This window comes from Diabrotica undecimpunctata, chromosome 8, assembly GCF_040954645.1.
Source record: "Diabrotica undecimpunctata isolate CICGRU chromosome 8, icDiaUnde3, whole genome shotgun sequence".
Lineage (NCBI taxonomy): Eukaryota > Metazoa > Arthropoda > Insecta > Coleoptera > Chrysomelidae > Diabrotica > Diabrotica undecimpunctata.
In genome coordinates this window covers 33,499,524-33,514,773 of record NC_092810.1, presented here as the reverse complement: position 1 = coordinate 33,514,773, position 15,250 = coordinate 33,499,524, and the positions used below count along the sequence as shown (strand labels likewise).

Genomic DNA, 15,250 nt, shown 5'->3' with positions numbered 1-15,250 from the left:
GATGCACACTTGGCACACATGGTAGCGGCGGCCCTGCCATTACTATTGTAATGTCTTCTTTTTTAATATATCTTAAAATTGTGTCTAACTCCATGTAAAAATATTCTTCAATTAATTATTATATAAACTAAATGTGTTTGAAAATAATAATTGTATTTAAGTAGATGAAATTATTTTAAAACGAGAATTATAAAAATGTAAACAGATGATTCAATGTTGTTATTAATCTGATGTTATTTTTGACTTTTATTAAATTTATTAATTAGACCGTAAGTGAAAAAAAATATTGTAGGCGGTAAACTGTTACATACTACACGTTATACACGTTCTTTTCTAATACGTTCCTGTATAAACCCGAAACAATTAATACAAATTAAGAATATTAGTAACAGTAACGAAACCTTTTGTCTGTCACAATCGCTTATAAATAGTCGTAGAAAATAAATAGTCCGGCGAGCAATACTTTCGCTCGCCGTTTATATACAAGTATAATACGCCACACATTGTGACATTGGTGAAAGTCGATGATTACCTGCTTATGCCATTATATCTTCCCTGTGTAGTGTCTGGCAATCTGCAGTAATAGGTAGAATGAAAGAAGCGACTTCGCGTTCACCGTTAGTTGACGGTCGACAAGAATTTTGTTCATTCCAAGCGGTATCAGTGACCGAGTGAGTGAGGTACAACAAACAAAATGGCTAAAGACATTATAATTAGTAAATACAACCGGTAAATATTGCTTTTGATTGTACTGTTAATTTGTGTGAAATGTGTACGTGGTTTTGATAGTGTTTTAGATTCTATGTTTCTTATAATCATTACTTTGGTAGGAATCTAGTTTTATTTTTACCATAATCCTAACGTTTCAATACTATTTCTTTTCTACAAGCATTGCCTTATTTAACTCTTCTTGCCATGTCTTTATTCGGCACCCTGTTGATTAATAATATTGTTCTGAAGCTATTTTCTTGTGGCATCTTAATGCAATTACTATTTTTACTGGGAATAAGCCACAATTTAAGTTTAAAATAAGTTTATTTTTGACGTTTCGATTTCCACTTCGGTAATCGTTTTCAAAATACAAAACATTGATAAATTAAACAAATTTTGTTTCTTGTGTTGCTTAGTGAAAAATTCTTCTAATTTTATTTTATCTGACTCATTCATATTAACAATTCAAATATATTTTATACATTTTAAAGTAGGCGACTTTAAAATCATTATCATCATCACCTTTGGCTCGACAATCCTCTGTGGATCCTAGCCTGCTCTAAGATTAGCTGCCATTCTGTTCGGTTTCTGGCAACGTGTTACCATTTTCCGATCCCTAAGTCGGTCTCAACTTCATCTAGAGTTGGTATAATTCGAAATTAAATATTTTGTAACACTGCTCTTGATCGTTTATAGCTCCAAATATTTTGCGGAGTATATTACCCTCGAATATTCCCAGGAGTGTTTCATCCTTCTGCGTTAGAGTCTATGTTTCCTTCCCGTATGTAAAGACCGGCCTCAGCAGTGTTTTGTATATAATAATTTTAGTTGTTCTTTAGATATGTGTTAAGTGGAATTGTTTTTGGAGTCAAGTGTATGCCCTATTTGTAAGGTTTATTCGTCTTTTAATTTCTTTGCTTGTTTTGTTGGTAGTAGTCACTAGCGAGCCAAGGTATGTGAAGCTGTCAACACGTTCAGAGATATGACTTCTAAATGCTGTTTCCCGTTCCTCATTTGGTATAGGATCCTTAGTAACCAACATGTACTTGGTTTTGTCTTCGTTGATGACTAAACCTATCTGTTTCGCCGCCGTTTCCATTTCTAGGAAATATTGTTCAACATCTAGCTTGCTACGCCCTATTATGTCAATGTCATCAGCGTATCCTAAGCCCTGTATCGATCCATTGTAAATAGTACTGCCGTCTCTAATTCGTGTGTTTCGGACTGCCTTTTCAAAGGCAATGTTAAATATCTTTGTCTGAGGCCATCCTTTACTCTCAAAGAATATAGAATTATCTCCCTGTATCCTAACGCTGGCTTTTAAGTTAGACGTTGTCATTCTCGTTAATAGGATAAGTTTTTCTAGTATACCAAACTCACGCATTAACTGGTATAGTAGTGTTTTCTTGACACTGTCGTATGCGGCCTTGAAGTCGATGAATAGGGGATGAGTTTCAATGTTAAATTCTAATATTTTCTCCAAAATCTGTCTTATTAAATGAATCTGGTAAATTTTTAATTTTTCTGGAATAAATCAGGTCTGGTATTTTCCAACTATGCCAACTGTGTAAACCTGTAATCTTTCGTAGAGAAAATTTGCTAGTATTTTGTAAGCAGTTTCTAACAGGGTTATACCTTTGTAGTTTTCATACTAAAGCTGATCGTCTTTTTTATGTAACAAGACTATCATCCTTGAGACCATTCACAGGGCATGGTCTCATTTTGCCAGACAAGAAGTAAAAGTTTATGCAGTGCAGGGCGTCGCCACCATTCTTGTAGAGCTCACTACAAATTTAATCAGTTCCTGGTGCTTTATTATTTTTAAGCTTTTTAATTGCTTGGGCAACCTCTTCAGTGGTAGGTGGTCTTTCGTTTGGGTTGAATATACTCCAATCATTTCGATCTGCTACGGTGTTATCTGCTTCTTCGAAATAATGACCGTTAAATTTTGCGCCGAAAAATTCAACCCATCGGTTCGAGATTGAGGCCGTCTCACTTACCATATTTCCTTCTCCAGCCTTACAGCTCCCTGTTCTTGGCTTAACCTCTACTCATTTTGTTTACATTTCTGTAGAACTTTCGAGTTTCGTTTTAATTTTTTAGCCATTCTATATTTTCTAACTGCTTTTCTTCAGATTGCCTTTTTTTTCTTCTATGTAATCTTTTTTTTTCTTCTTAGCATCCGGTATTCCTTCTTTGCTTTGCTTGTGCATCTAGCTTGATTTGTCTTTAGGTACCGTGAAATGGGGTGAGATTGATCAATTTTAACTTTATTTGATTTATATTTTAAACGTTTTTGTGACTGTTCTATATTTAAACAATTCACGTGTTATAAAAATATCTAAAGAGTAGTGATTTAACACTAGTTTTGTTTTAATTATTAAGAAAATCCCCTTATCTCATAAAAAAAGCGTGATCAATATTAGACCCGTACTGGGGTAAGATTGATCATGATGATTTTATAGCATAAAACAGTGCTTTTTAATGATCAATCTTAACCCTGACGAATTCGGTCAGACAGTTTTTCGAATTTTTACAAAGGAGTGAGATTGATCATGCGGGGTGAGAATGACCACACTATTTTAATTGTACTATTCTTTATTTGTACAAAAAAAGACATATTTTAACAACTAAAAATGTAATTCAGAATAATTTATAAAAAAAGAAAATTTGGTTTAACATTCCTTTATATTAATTTCTCCGCGAAAATGATATTTTTGTATCCTATCAGAAATCACCTTAAGTGTCGGATCTGGTAGTAAGGCAACTACTTCCTTGAAGGGAACAGTGGACATGCCATTTTCATATATTTTGAAAATCTTCCTTGATCCTGCTGATGAACATTGATGCATTTTCAATTATTTTGAAAATCTTCCTTGATCCTGCCTTGAACTTTGATTTCTTCTCCTTCTAAAACTCCTTTTACCTGACAGACATAGCGAAATTCCGTTTTTTTCCGAGAACCAGACAAAAAAAATCTCACTAACAAGAATTTTTCCTTCGTGGTGTTTTCTAATGAAGGACAGAAGTATTCAACCTCCTCTTCATCTTTGTTAATATCAATATCACTGTTACTGTCATATAATTCCAGGTTTTCATTTAAATCATCGTCACTGGACTCCTCTGATGGTTTAGGTGCTGCAACACTTTGGCCAGGTTCAGCTGCTAACAGTTTTTTTTACGTCTAGGTTTTTCAGAGCCGGAATTGTACCTCAAGTCTTTCAAAAAGTTAGTAAGAGAGCATCTAAGCTCGGCTTGATCAATAGCGTCTTGAGGTAGCCTTTCCCAAACTTGATTGGGGTGAATGGTGCAATGCCACATGTTTCAAAACCAGAAAGTAAATTTCTTTTTACAGCACTTTTCTCTCCGTCTGGAGCTTTATATGGTACTTTATTCATGATTTGAAGTGTTTGCTTTGACAGCTTAAGAAATTAATTTTTCGGAATGCCAGATGTTTTGGATTTTCCATGATGTTAAAGTTTTCCTTCAGCTTTCTTTTAAGGGCCTGAAGAATGCACATCCAATGGCTGCCAAATATTAATAGAGTTGGCTGGTAAGCATGCAAATAATATATTATTTTCTTCACATTGTCTCAGAACATCTGGATTAAAATGAGATGCTAGGTTGTCCCCTATTAACACCTTTTTTCTATCGAGTCGCCTCTCATGTGGTAAGAAGCAAGTGACAAACCAATCATTGAATGTTGACATATCAATCCAACCATGGGAGATTCGATTATATCGTGTCCCCAGTGAGCAACATGGCTGTTCGCAGCATGGGCTGCCCTTGGGACCATTTTCTGTCCAAGTATCCCATAAATTTTCCGCCTTGTATATGACGTAAGGTGGCAGAAGTATACCTGAGGCGGATCCACAAATCATTATCGATGTAGCAGATTTTGAATGGTTGCATATTTTTTCGGGATATTTAGTACCTCTTCGGTAGATGCACAATTTTTTTCCGGGGTGATCTGAGACGTTGTACTCGTCGTAATTAAAAATATTTTCAACTGGAACATTTTCATTCGTTTGTTGGAAATTGTCAAAGTATTTTTTAATCAGGCCCGGAGATACTTCTACTCGGCTTTTTTTTAATATTAGTTACTAATCTTTGACCAGCAATACCTCCGTGTCTCTTCAACAAGCTATTTACCCTGTCAATTCCAGGAATATTCTCCTTAAATCTAGATACACTTCTAACAGTTTTGTCCAAAAAACTTTTGACGAACATTCTCAAATTCATTGCACTTAGAGGATATCCCCAATCTGCACACGTTAAAATGCTATTTATAATGGCTACTTCTTCTTCATATGTGAATACAGATTGTCTACCTGTTTTCTTAATCTCCCTTCCATTTTACTTGTTATTTGAACTTCCGTAGGACAATTTATATTTTTTTGCGGCTTTTCTTAGCGATAATCCATTTTCCAATACATCGTGCAACGCCTGGTTAACATGTTCTTCATTAAAATTGCCATACATTCTACTGCCTAATTGTCTTTTGTGCGTTCTTCCCATTTTGATTGATATTCTTAAATCTGTAACAAAAATTATAAATTAATTTCTGGAACGTACGTAACGTGGGGTTAGATTGATCACTTGATCAATGTCACCTCATTCAATATTATCCATCATCTTAAAAAGGCTGGCGTTAGTTAAACTGCTAGATACTTAAAATTATTATTACAGAACCATACAAAATAATCTTATAACACTAGAAATAGCGAACTTGCCTCTGTTCTTTCTGTACCATTAAAAGTACACAAACTATAAAAATAGGCCAAAAAATTATGGTTTATTTCAAAGCCACATAACTTCCTCCCAATGCCAATTGCAAACTAACAACGACGTGAACTGATCATAGTCAAGATCCAAGAAATGAATAGTGCCACGTCCAGAAACAATTTTATATTGTTGCCGGTTGTATCTACATATATGTGATACAACGACAAATGATCAATATCACCCCGGGAGTTCTATTTTTGTTATCTTTTAGCACTCCTTGTTAAACTATTCGTTTTGTCTAACTGGTTTGGTTTTCCCCAATATTTCCGATGCCAGACTCTATATTTCCTCATTCATTTCTCTGCTATACTCTCTCACAACGGTTTCAATCCGCAGATTATCAACAATAATTCTATCTTGTTTCATATATTTAGGGTTAAGGGAGAAGAGATGGACCACTTTTTAGAAAACTGAAGCCTGGTTCTTTATTAAATAAACATCAGAATAGAAAAAAAAATGCATAACATAACTTAACATTGGTATTTGTTTTGGTATAACTAAAAACTAGAAATTATCTTAAACCTGAAAAAAAAATATAATGCACTGGCACGTCATCGGTCCATCTCTTCTCAACTGTGGAGGTGAGATGGGCCACTAGGAGTAGGAGAGATGGACCAAGCTAAACCTTTATTTTACAAGAGACTTTCCCCACTTGTTACAGAGATTAGCGAAGTCAGTACAAGTTTCATGTAACCAGTCATCTTTTTTACATGTTTGGCGATAGTCATCGTTGCACCCAACACACTCATTTTCAATATTACTCATGTTTTCATCACCACTAGTGTCGTTTAGAGCAACATCTTCAGATAGTGACGATTCACTTGGCTTTCTATTACTTTTTGTTTTTTTTTATAGGTTTTGAGCTTTTTTTAAACAAGACTTCATTTTAATAAAGTCTTGAGCAGTAATCTCTCCAGTTATTTTTTTACGAACTCTTTACTACTGCTGCCACTACAGGCACGGGCACCTCATCAACAGCCTTTATATCTTCATCTGTAATTGATGACTTGTTTGGGCTACCGTGCAAGGATATTTTACCACTCGTTTCAGAGGGATCTTCATTGTTACTGTTACTGGGAAAATTCATTGTTACTGTTTCTGATAGGGTATGTATCAAAAATGTATATTCTGGGATTATAGAAGCCGCATTTTGGAGAGTTGCTAAGTTTCCCCATGCTCGACCTAAGAGTTTACCAAACTGAAGGCGTTTTAGAACTCTGTGTTATTCTGTACCATAAAACGGCATTCAGCATAAAAGTTGCTTTTAAGTGACTTAAAAAAAGCACGATCCAGAGGCTGTAGGTAATGTGTTGTGTGGGATGGCAAAATAAAATAAAATAATTTCGTTTTGGTCTGCAAATTCTAGTAGATCCAGGTTGGTCGTATGGGATGTGTGGCCATCTAATATTAATAAAGTTTTACCTGGAGGCTTTCTTGGCAAAAAGTGTGTTTGTAATCATTCTAAGAAAATGTCACTGTTAAAGTATGCTGATTTTTTCGACATCCTAATCTTGGAACCCGGTGGCATACCATAATGACACTCGTCTTTTTTATTTTTTCCCTTAAAAATGCAATATGGTGGCAAGAAAATCCCTTCTGCACTACAGCAAGCTATTACACTGATCGTTTCACCTTTTTTCCCAGGGCTTACGCTAGGAACACATTTTGAACCTTTTTCTGCTAGAACTTGACCGGCTATAGTATTCAGTTGTAATTCTGTTTCGTCAGTATTAAATATGTGTCCGGGTTTATCATAAAAATTATATTCGGTCATAATTCTCTCGAGATCAGAAAAGTAGTTATCGACTGTTTCTTTGGACATTCCTAAAGCTCGTGCAATTGAGGTGTTCTCAGCTTTTCTAATTGAAATTTCAGGTCTTCGTTTCAAAAAGAGTTCTAACCATTTTTTACCAGCTTCACCTAAAAGTAGACAATAAGTAACTCTTATATCAGATTTATAAATTTAAAAATTTACCTTCTACATTAAATTTATTTGGGATTCCTAATTGCTGAGCTAAATTAAAGGCCATGATTCTTACTTCAGTTCTTGTTGGTGCAAAGCCTGCTTTTTGTAGTTTTTTTATATGGCTAACGATTTTAGCTTCAACAGCAGTTCCTAAAGAACAATCTGGACCGAATCGGTTCATCTTATTCATATTGTTTGTTTTTATTCGACGTTTAAAAGTCGTTTTGGGTATTCCAAATGCTTTGGCGGCTTCATTAATACCCATATCATCATTCTTTACAGCATCTACTGCATCACTTAGCTCCTTAGAGATCTAGTTACCTCTCTTAGGTGTATTTTGTTTGCGAATCTATTTATTGGGCATAATCCTAAAACGTACTGGTCCAACTCTCCTCCTCGTAAGTGGTCCATATATCCTCAAATAGGACAGATGGACCAGTATTATTTAAAATAAGCAGACTGCAGCAGTAGTTCTTACTCTATAATACACATTTTAAATAAAGTTTAATAATAAACTGACAAATAATCGGCCAAACTCACCTGTTTTTACAAAATATGAAATTTATAAACTTAAAAAAAAATATCACACGTGGCAGTTTCAATTATCGTAAATAACACTCCTACACGTACGCACCGATGCGTTACAACTGGCGTCTCTTAAGCAACTAATGTTAAACGATACAACAGAGTAGGATAGACTTGCCCTGTTGCGAAGCTTGGTCAGGTATACCTAGCGGACCGACTATCCTCCTGGTCCATCTCTCCTCCCTTTACCCTATTCTTCTTTAGGTTATTATCATCTGATTTTTGCCATTAAAAGAAAGTGCTCACTATCTATGTTTATACCTCAGTAGCTTCTGACATCCATGAGGTCGGAAGAATGCCTTGCATATATTAGGATATGATCTATCTGGTTAACGGTTTCGTTGTCAGGTGATTTCCATGTTCCTTTGTGTATTATTTTATGGGGAAATTTTGTTCCCCCTACTATTATATTTTTGGTGCTTGAAAAGTTTATTAGTCTTAACCCATTATCACTCTTCATGCAAGCTCTCACATTCTATAGTTGGCTGGAAAAATTGCTCTTTGCCAATTTTTGCATTATGGTTCCCAGCAATTATTTTCACGTCATGACATTGACATCGACTATATTCTTTGTCTAAGGTGTCGTAGAATTCATCTTTTTCGTTTCTTCTGTGGGTGTGTGTACACTAAGTATAGCTAAAAAAATTTTTTTAAGACGTATGGGAGTGGTAGGAACGCTGAGACGCAAAACTTTCTATGGCAATAACTTTTTTATTAAATGCTACTTTAAACTTCTATTGTATCTCTACATTTGGTATATAAACAAGAACTGAAAAATCATATCATTTTTTGATAAAAACCAAAGTACCTAAAAATATTAAAACTAAAAATTACTAAATGTCTCACTGTTCCTTTCAATGTGGGAATACTGAGGCGCAACAATTAACATTATTTTACGTTAAGACCGTCAAAGTTTAATTCAAATTTTAAAAGCGAACTTTGGCGCTTAGTTAACCCTTGCATTACAGGGGGCGGCAAAATCATTTTAATGTATCTTTTTAATACAGGTGAGACATCTGGGACTACTGGAAAAAAAAACCTGTTTTCACATTTAGCGCTTTTTTTAAAAACGATATTTCAAAATCATTTTCTTTTATTTGAGACAAAACTTTGCCTACATAGTATGTCTTTTGCTTAGAGGTAAGTTCAACTATCCAATTCAAACACCTAATTCCCATTATTGGCACAGCGATCAAGATTTTCAAAACTAATTGGTTCGGGATCTTCACCATAAAATCCTCTCCTCCGCTGGAATCTTGTAATTCCATCTCATTTTCAACTTTCTCGTCAGAATCACTATCTAATACGCGCCTAGTTGCTTTTTTCTGTTTTGGTGTTTTTTCTTTAGATTTAATCAGTTCCATTTTTCCGGGGTATCCATAGCTATCGTCTTTCGCGTTTTTTGTTGCCCTCCCCAGATTTTCTTATCGGAGCTTTAGGATAACCCTTAAAAATTGTTGGGCTAACAAAGGTTTTCGTGGTATCAGTATTACTTGGACCTGGACTTTCTACATCTAGAGATTTATCTATATTTTCAGCAGTAGCTTCAACTGCAACAAGTGGTCTGTCTGTCACAAAACTTGACAAAAAATCTTCTTCAGTAAAGACATGCCGATCAAATGGAAATATTCCAGTTTTTCTAAGCGCTTGTCTGGCGTCATACTGGCGTCATTGCTCGTGGATATGGTTGCTGACCGGGATGGTTCATCATCCATGCATCTACTGCAGCATTATAGAAAGTTTGAAATGGTTTTAATAAGCCTACGTCCAACGGCTGTAAGCTGTTCGTACAGTGTGGCGGTATAGTTAGAATTGTAACGCCATTATTTTTACATAAATCAATTGCCTCATTTGATAAATGACTTTGATGATTATCCATTAGCAATAAAGAAGGGTTTTCTCTGGTACTACCAGTGTATTTAATAAAATGCTTAACAACTTGCACAAAGCACTCTGGATTCATCCAACCTGTTTTTGAAGCTAGTCCTAAAGTTTGAGGGGTCGACCCGTTAATCATAAAATTTTTAAAATGTACTCTCGGGAATACCAGAACAGGAGGAATTGCTGCTCCAGACTCCAACAATACTGCATATTGTTACGAGCGTTCCACGTTCGCCACTTATATATAATGTTCGTCATAACCTGTCGTATACCTCTTTCTGCAAACACTTTTTGGGACAAAAAGAGAAATCAAACGATTTCTACCTGGCGAACCTACCTACCTACCTACTTTTTGGGACTTTTGAACGATAACGGTTCCTGCCTCATCTAAATTATAAATACGACTACCATTTTCAAACACCGGTAAACGGTTTAAGACCGTTTCAAGTTTACTGAAAATGTCCAGGCATGTGAAGCAATTTTTAAAGTATGCCGATTTGCTGGAACCACTATATTATTGTAGGCTGCGGCTTCATATGACAGTTTTCGTGTGTCTTCTCTTGATAGACCATAAAACATTTTAGAACATTTAATTATATATTCGCACAAGTCGTTCTCCTGTTCGATAGTAAAAATTTGTTTTACTTTGTAATTAGGACATAAACAGACGTTCTCGTCTTGATGATGTTTTTTTACCCAGCTGTGGACTGTTTGGAAAGATAGTTCTTTCATTCGTGCTACTTGCCGTATAGAGGTGTCACCTTGTACTAATTCAATAGACTGTCTCATCAGATCTTCAGAGAATTTTTCTATTTTTCCGATTTGTTTTATTTTTTCTTGGCATTTTCTTTCTGTAAGAGCAATTATTTTGCAAATGATCTGGCTTATACAACTATAACGGAACAGTGAGGCAGTAAAGGTACGGTATATTTACTACGACGTACTTATTTCTAATGACCAGCGATAGCGATAACTAAAACATTTCTTGTTAAATGTTCGTTTAGTTTTACTGGACAAAACCAAACATAGTAAGCTCTGCCGAGTTTGTCTCAGTGTTCCGACCGTCTTACTGTACCTACATCTCCCTTAGATAACATATTTTGTTGTTTATGGGTTTAAAGTTAAGGACTAATTGTTTTGCTTTTTTACTATCTATAAAACCACTGCCAAACACGTGTCGGGTGCTATGTCCGCTATAGTATATATTGTAGTCTTCTCTCGATAATTCCTGAACCAGTCCATCTCTTCTGTTGAATCGCCATTAAATCAGCTTTCATTTTATTTTAAAAGACGCCAAGATTGCTGAGTTGCGTTCCTGGGACGACTTTATTGTAAAATAGTTTATTCGATTAAATGAAATAAACTTTAACTTGAGAATATCCGTCAGAAAAAAATCATAGCATGTGATTCGTATTTAAAGAGACACCAACATGCAGTGATGGCAGTAAAATACTCCTCCTTTTCGTAGTAAATTAGCAATAAATTATAGTCTAAATTTGGCCTTATAAATTGGATATGCTAACTTTTCCGACATGTCAAATTAAGAAGTTAGTCTGTCGCTATTAAATATATATAAAGTTTATATGGTTGTCTTAATTTTCTTTTTTATGCCAAGCTTATAAATTTCCTTTCATAACGTAGGTTAGTATACCGCTAATAGACGGAAATTGACTTGACATTTATAAATACTTTTGTTTATTTTTATAACAGGTATATTTGTTTTAATTAACATAATTAATATAGAATTCTTATCGAACAGTTATCGACACCTTAACCAAAAATCTTAATGAAAGGTTAACGTTCGCTGTGAACTAAATTACACTTTTCAGTGTAAAATTTGGAGTCAAGGCCGACGGTTGGAAATAAATTTACTGTTAAATGATGAGAAATTGGTTAATTAGCGAATGTTCGGGGAACTGTACTGACATTCTCAGTATTGGCAATTTGTCATTAAACACTTTACGGACCACGGACCATTATTTCAATATTTAGCGAAATTTTTTATTTTTATTTATTTTTGTATTGGATTAATTAAATGTACCTACGTATCAAAATATAAAACAAAAAAACAAAAAACTATATTGGTGGACAACAAACAAAATAAAAGAACAGACCACAGTAGATCAAGAAGACATGAGAGAATGCAGAAGGTAAGAAAAAGAAATAAATAGCAGAAAAAACCCAATCTTGATGAAAAAAATGTAAAGGTTTATATAGATTAATGAAAAGCTCAAAATAAGCTTCGGCCTTAATATAAGAAAAACAAATTCCTGCTTCTTTTGGACCCAGGAGTAGACTTTTCATGCTTCGAAATAAGGTTTTTGTCTGTCAAAAATCTAACATTTAACCCTGTTTTACCGCAATTATTGTAAATCTGATACTCTGTTAAATTTTTACTTTCAATTAACTTTTAAAATTTTTCTTTAAAGAGTAAAAAACTCGTCATATCCCCAGACAGTTTTTCACCACATGCAGCAAGTTTTATGATATCATACCAAGTTTTTCACCTGTCAAGCCAACCTTAAACTTTAACCCTTAACCAAAGAGTTGTGACGGAATGCCGATTATTGACACCCGAGGTATTTGTAAATGTACGAAGGGACTTTGAAAATAGACTGTATTATTGTATGGAGATCACAGGAGGTTCTTTCAAATATTTAACAAATGTTTAACCAATAAATTACTTAAATCCAAAATTATGTTCAAAGCTATTCCGTAAGTTAAAAAAAATAGAGTGCCGTGTAGAGAAAAAAAATACCTTTCAAATGATGTGTCACTCGACCACACTTGCTATTTAAAAAAACTCGCGGTTAATGCGAAGCAGTAGGGCAGTGTTTCCCAAAGTGGGGGTCGCGACCCCCTGGGGGTCGCCGAACATTTCCAAAATAAGACAAAAGCACCACTTTGTTAGATCATGTATTTTTATTTTAACAACGCCGTAAATAGAAATTAAATAGACAGACGAAATATAAAACTAAATATTAAAGTCCGTAAAAATAAAAGAGTAAAACAAAGTCAAATATCATAATCTTAATGAGAGCTATGCGCCTGTTTCTGTGAAACTAATCTTTTAAATCTAGGCTGTGTATTTGAGACACACACAATTATATCATTTTCAAGTACGAGACGATTTCTAACTCTTGTTTTAATGGCAGTCATAGACGAGAAACTTAACTCACACAAATATGATGTTACAAATGGAACCAATCATTTTACAGCTTCACTCGCCAACTGGGGGTATTCCTGCATCTTTTCGGTCCAAAATTGGTCCGAGTTCTGGGAAAAAAATTGGAGATTCAACATTCCATCACTTGATATTTCAATAAGTTTTTTTTTATGTTTATTGGTATTTCAACATGCTGAAAGGAATCGGCTAAAAACGGATTTAGTATCCATCTTCAACTATCGTAACTGTTTTGAATTTCTTCGTGGAAATAATCACAGAGCTGTTGTTTTAAATTGAGCAAAGTAACATGCATGTCAGCAAAAACGTGTTCAAAATTTGTAGCACTGTAATTGGATACATTTTCCATAATTTCCTGAAGGCACTGGAATGAATCGAGTTATTTTTTGCCAAGTGAGTCGACCATAAATCGATTTTTATTAGAAACGCCTTAATTTTATCTGTGGCTGTAATTATATTAATGTCGCGACCTTGTAAATTACTGTTCAAAATATTTAATTGCTCGAAAATATCAGCAAGGAAACCTAGTTTCAGAAGCCAAATAGGATCGGAAAATTGATTTTCATATGGGGACTTCTCATCTTTCAAATACATTAAAAGCTCTGCTCTTAAGTGAAATACACTTTTTAAGACGTTGCCCCTTGAAAGCCACCTTACTTCGGTGTGATAGAGAAGATTTTCATATAAAGCACCCATGTCTTCGTAAATTTTTCTAAAAATACGGGTCTGCAAAGCTTTTCCTTTAATGGAATTTACAACTTTAATGATGGTTTTCATAACACAGTCCATTTCAGAGGTAAAGCTTTGGACGCAAGAGCTTCTCGATGTAAAAAAAATGTCTCCATTTGGCATTAGGCATTATTTCTTGTAATTTGACGACAAGACCAGATTTATGTCCTGTCATAGCTTTAGCGCCATCTGTGCATATAGCAATACATTTACCCCAGTCAATATCATATTTACTTGTACGTTTCACAAAAGTGTCGAGTAAACATTTTACAGTGGTATTGGTCTCCAATGGGAAACAAAATAAAATATCTTCTTGAATATCTTCTTGAATGATTATTTGTATCATATCTTACAAACGTAATGAATTGGACACAGTTAGATATATCTGTAGATTCGTCCATTAGAGAGAAGTACGTGCATTTATTAAGATTTTCCACAACTTGCGCTTGAATATCTTCTGCCATACCACTAATTCTTCTTTGGATAGTATTATTTGACAGAGGTATTGTATTTAATTTTGCAGCCTCTCTTTCCCCACACATTATATGTACCATTTGAACAGCTGCTGGAAAAATAAGATTTTCAGCAATTGTGTGCGGATTACTAGTTTTGGCAACACGATAAGCAACTTTATAACTTGCTAATAATGCTTTTTCATTAGTAGTGGTTGCCAAGGGAAAACTGTCTTGCTGTTTGTGAAGGACGTTCAGTTTTCTTTTAAAGAATTCTACGGGCTTGTCTTTTTTATCTGGATGTTTACTATTTAAATGTCGAAGTAGCTTTGATGGCTTCATGCTTTCTTTTGACAAGACTTGTCCACAAATAACACATTGTGGTTTATTGGAAATAACGGTAAAACCATATTTAAGATATTCATCGATGTAGAATCTGTTTTTCTTTTTATTGCTGCTACTGCCACTTTCAGACGTAGATGGTTCTGCACTTTTTTTTAAAAACTTATCCATAATTTATTGTAGACGTAAATACGTAAATCGAAAAATATTTACTTATTACTCAATACCGCGTTCGCCACCATAGGCTGTTTGGATTCGAACTAAGGTTTCGTTGCGCATCGCCGCTTATATAAAGCCAAAACGAGGCTACGAGAACGTTCCAGAGTGCCATCTAGTAGCGAGCGCTTTCGTGATTATCATGAAAGAGTTTTGCGATGTAGACACAAGCTAATATATCAAGGTGTACAATGTGCAGTCGACTTCTTATTATTTATTTTTATTGTAAATGCTATTCTGGTAGAAGTACCTACTACTAATTACTAGTGGGACAGATCGCAATCATTAAAATAATTGTATTAAAATAAAATAATTGTTTTTGATTTAAACTTAAACAGTAAAGTAAAATTAAATTTGAGAAACCATCAGATAATTATTGTAAATTAGGCACGCTATGTC

General features: G+C 34.6%; 1 protein-coding gene across 6 annotated transcripts in view; it reads left to right on the top strand.

The window, feature by feature from the left end:
• The window catches only part of LOC140448356 (uncharacterized), a 173,521-nt gene that overhangs the window by 71,126 nt on the left and 87,145 nt on the right, over window positions 1-15,250 (top strand). Inside the window, exon 1 of one of the 6 annotated variants that reach the window (XR_011951693.1) lies at window positions 449-729. The exons of the other annotated variants lie outside the window; for them this stretch is intronic. The gene's annotated coding sequence lies outside the window, so the exon portion shown is untranslated. Of the gene's footprint in view, window positions 1-448; window positions 730-15,250 lie in introns of those variants that run through there. 6 annotated transcript variants of the gene reach the window in all.